Source organism: Dipodomys ordii, unplaced genomic scaffold, assembly GCF_000151885.1.
Source record: "Dipodomys ordii isolate 6190 unplaced genomic scaffold, Dord_2.0 Scaffold171, whole genome shotgun sequence".
Classification (NCBI taxonomy): domain Eukaryota; kingdom Metazoa; phylum Chordata; class Mammalia; order Rodentia; family Heteromyidae; genus Dipodomys; species Dipodomys ordii.
Window position 1 is genome coordinate 1,231,610 of NW_012267387.1, and position 4,998 is coordinate 1,236,607.

Below are 4,998 nucleotides of genomic sequence, written 5' to 3' on the forward strand. Positions count from 1 at the left end.
AAAAAAAAAAAAAAAACTTTCAGGACAGCAAAAAAGGATTAAATGAGATAATATCCACCTAGAACTGGGGAGGAGAGCCAGGCACATGTGGCAGGGCATGCCTGTAATCCTAGGGTTTGGAAAGGCAGAAGGATTTCAAGTTTGAAGCCAATCTGGGTTACATACCAAAACATTATCTCAACCTTGGGCTGGTGGCTCATACCTATAATCCTAGCTACTCAGGAGGATGAGATCTGAGGATTATGTTTCAAAGCCAGTCCAGGCAGGAAAATCTGTACGAGACTTACCTCCAAATAGCTAGCAAAAAGCCAGCATTGGAGCTGTGGTTCAAGTGGTAGAGTGCCAGCCTTGAGAAAATACTTAAGGGAGCCAGGCTCTGGTGACTCATACCTATAATCCTAGCCACTCAGGAGGCTGAGATCTGAGGATAACGGTTGGAAGCCAGCCAGGCAGTAAAATCCATGAGATTCTTATCTCTAATTAACCACTCAAAACCATAAGTGGAGCTGTGGCTCAGAGTAGTAGAACACTGCCTTAAGCAAAAGAGATCAGGGACAGTACCTAGGCCCTCAGTTCAAGCCCCAGGACCAACATATGAGTTGGAGCCCCAGTAAACACACACACACACACTCACACACGCATGTGTGCGCGCACACACACACACACACACACCTGGGAGGAATAATTGAAGGAATAATTGAACTCCAGCTGCCATCCATTTTCCCAGAGACTGCTCATCTCCTGTTGCCCACCCCTTGCCAAGGAGTCTCAGGCCTGGCACAGTAGGCAGGGCCATTGCCCCCAGAAGTTGGGGACAACTGGCACCAATGGTGGTCTAGTGACCAAGCTGGGCAAATTGGGGGGTCACTAAGCTTCAGATCCAGAGTGGGGCCTGTGTTCCTGGTAATCATCAACGGAGGAGGCTCAGGGAGGCCAGGGTGAGAAGGAGAGAGCCAGGACTGAAAAGGAATTTGAGGTCTGGATTCCTGTCCCTGAAGATGCCACTTGCTTCCTGAAAGATGGCTTGCATGCACTGGCTCACTCACCCCATTGCAAAACTCTGGTCATGATATGTGATGTGCCCCACCCACTCTTGTGTGTGTGTCTGTGTGTGTGTGTATTTATTTATTTTATTTATATAGTTTATATGTTATATATGGTATATAAATATAAACATATTTATATAAATGTACTATATTTATACTTTATATTCATATATGACATTTTATATTTTATGTGTTATATATTGTATAAATATATACTACATGTAATGTGTTTATATTTATATATATTCAATGTTTATATATTACATTTTATGTAGTTATATATTTGATACATTTACATATTATATAATTATATAATTACTATGTATTATATATAAAATGTACTATACAAATACAGATTTATAAATATATAGTATGTAATAGAATGTTATATAATTGTATTATATTTAATTATTATATATTACATTATATATTAATTCTATAATATATAATATATAAATACATTGTTATATAGTTTATTTTATATATTAATATATTATTATTAATATATACTATATTTAATTTTTTTTTGGTCAGTCATGTCCTGAACTCTGGGCCTGGGTGCTGTCTCTTAGCTCTTCAGCTCAAGGCTAATGCTCTACCACTTGAGCCACAGCGCCACTTCCGGCTTTTTTTCTGCTTATATGGTGCTGAGGAATTGAACCCAGGGCCTCATGCATGCAAGGCAAGCACTCTACCACTGAGCCACCTTCCCAGCCCCTATGTTTAATATTTATATAGTCCATTTATATTTAAATACATTGTATCTTATATATCTTATGAATAAATACATTATATTTGTATGTTTATATTTAATATTTATATATTTATGTATTATATATAATTTCTTTTTTTTTTTTTTGCGGTTGTGGGGCTTGAACTCTGGGCCTGGGCGCTTGTCCCTCAGCTCTTCAGCTCAAGGCGAGTGCTCTACCACTTGAGCTACAGCACCACTTCCGGTTTTCTAGTGGTTTATTGGAGATAGGAGTCTCACGGTCTCTCCTGCCCGGGCTGGCTTTGAACCTCGATCCTCAGATCTTAGCCTCCTGAGTAGCTAGGATTACAGGCATGAGCCACTGGCGCCCGGCCTTATATATAATTTCTAAATTCAAAGAACATTGAAAGAGTAGCAGCATGGTGGTGGGCTGAGGGCAAAGGCTCTGAAGTAGAAATGCCATGTCCAAGTCCCTCTGTGGCTGCTTGAGCACCAGAGAGCAGCCCTCTGCTCACTGTGGGACCTCTCACATGTTTTAGCTATTGTTTTCTTGTTCACTCTAGTGCAGAATCTTTATTTTGTTCTTTTTGTAGTACTGACATTGAATCTTCCACATGCTAAGCAGGAACTGTACCACAGAGCTACAGATTGGCCTCTAAAAATGGTGATAGTTAAGCTGAGCCTGGTGGTGCCCACCTGTAATTCCTCGGGAAGCAAAAAAAGAATCGAAAGTTCAAGCCCAGCCAGTGCTACATAGTAATTTCAGGCCAGTCTGAGTTACATAGTGAGACATTTTAAGGAAAAACAAAATGTTTTCACAAAATTAAAAAATAAAAATAAAGTAAGCCAGATGCCAGTGGCTCATACCTGTAATTTTAGCTACTGAGAAGGCAGAGCCTGGAGGATCATAGTTTAAAACCAGCCTTGGTAGAAAAGTCCAAAGTAACTAACAAAAAGCTAGACTGGGGCTGGGAAGGTGGCTCAGTGGTAGAGCGCTTGCCTTGCATGCATGAGGCCCTGGGTTCGATTCTTCAGCACCACATATGCAAAAAGAAAAAAAGCCAGAAGTGGTACTGTGGCTCAAGTGGTAGAGCGCTAGCCTTGAGCTGAAGAGCTGAGGGACAGCACCCAGGCCCAGAGTTCAGGCCCCATGACCAGACCCAAAAAAAAACTAGACTGGAGGTATGGTTCAAGTGGTAGAGCCCTAGACATGATCAAGGAAGCTGAACAATAATGAGGCCCTGACTTCCAGCCCCCAGTACCAGCACAAAAAATGAAAATAAAGATAAAAAGCTATGTATTCCTGTACTGAGTTTCTCCTATTATCAATGTCCTATAATGAATGTAACGTGAATATGATACATTTGTCATAATTAGTGAACCAATATTGATACATTACTATTCATCAGTGGTTTCCTAATTTTCCCCATATGCCCTCCTAGGCTCCCCAGGGCTGGGATAGGGAGTGTCTCAGAGTGTCCTTGACTTTGATGTCCTTGACAGATTGAAGGACTGGCCACTGCTCTGTACCGTGCCCTGATCTGGATCTTTCTGGTGTTTTCATGGTTAGAGCAGGCAGGGTGCAGGTTTTAAAGGAGAAAGACCACAGAAGTGGGCACATGACATCCTCATGACTGACCTTGATCACCTAGCTGGATGGCATGGAAATTTTTTGTCTTCTTTAATTCAACAGATGTTTATTAAGCACCTACTGAATGCTAAGTAGTGCATCAGGAGCTAGGGGCAGAAAATTAATGTGGGCCTTTCCTTCCAAACAGGCACCGTGCTGGGCATATTAGTGCATAATTATGATCCCAGCACTCAGGAGGCTGAGGCAGGAGGATCTGGAGCTGGAGGCCAGCCGGGGCTATATGGCAAGACTCCATATAATTCATTCATTCATAATAGGTTTGTGAATTACAAGGCAGACCGGCAGGAACTGAAGTCATTGCTATGGAACAGGTGTTGGGTTGGGGTGGGGGGGAGTGTTTTCAAGAAAAGAGACAAGAAAATGAGCACAGGTACAGGGAGGAGGGTTGACAGAATGATTGCAGAGTAAGAATGTTTTACAAAGGTCCCAGGGTCTCCCTTTCCAGTCTGAGGGAACAGAGGGGAAGCAGAGCATGGCTGGGGGGGGGGGACGAGGACAGGGAGTGAGGCTGGGATGCAGGAGGGGGAGGCGACAAGGGTGTAGGAGGAGGTGGGGCTGGAATGTTTGATGAGGCTATGGGGCGTGGCTTGGATGCTGGAGGGAGCAGGGCTAAGATGCAGGAGGAGGCAGAGTTGGGGTGTGAGAAGGGGCAGGGACTGGGATGCATAAGGGGGTGCATCTGGGATGCCGGTTGGGCGGAGTGAAGATGCAGGAGGAGGTGGGACTGGGATGCATAAGGGGGCGTGTCTAAGATGCAGGAGGGGGTGGGACTGGGATGCATAAGGGGGCGTGTCTAAGATGCAGGAGGGGGTGGGACTGGGATGCATAAGGGGGCGGATCTGGGATGTCAGATGGGCGGGGTTAAGATGCAGGAGGGGTGGGGCTAAGGTGTTCTGCATCTTAGAAAGATGCCTGGATTCCACTCTGCCATTAAGAGCCACAAGGGTGCAACCAAGCGCCCGTGGCTCACGCCTATAATCCCAGCTGCTCAGAAGGCTGAGATCTGAGGAGCGCAGTTCAAAACCAGCTCAGGCAGGAAAAGTCCAAGAGACTCTTATTAACCACCAGAAAACCGGAAGTGGCGCTGTGGCTCAAGGGGTGGAGCGCTCACCTTGAGCTGAAGAGCTCAGGAACAGCGCCCAGGCCCAGAGTTCAAGCCCCACGACCGACAAAAATAAAAGCCACAGCAGAGTTTGGGGTGAGTGAGTGACACGGGTAAGCTGCTTTTCTCCGTGGTTTCGGAGGCCTCTTGGACGGCAACAGAAGAGATAGAGGTCCCTCAAGGAGCGTGTTTTCAGGGTTCACACAGGTGGCCTCAGGACTGGAGAGGAGAGGCCAGCAGGGAGTGACGGGCCTGAGTTCTGTCTTGCCCTGGGGCAGAAAGGAATCACCTGGGCCTTCCATGATGGGTGGGCAGAATGTGGTGGCATGGCCCAGGTAGACACCCCTGCTATTGAAGGAAGGGTGGATTTTCCCTCTTCCCAAGTGTTGAGTTTATCTGGGTGGGGGGTGGAGAGATGCAAAAATCCTGGCCCAGCCCCAGCCCACAGGGGAGGATTCTGGGACCCTGAAATTTTTTCCTGCTTCTT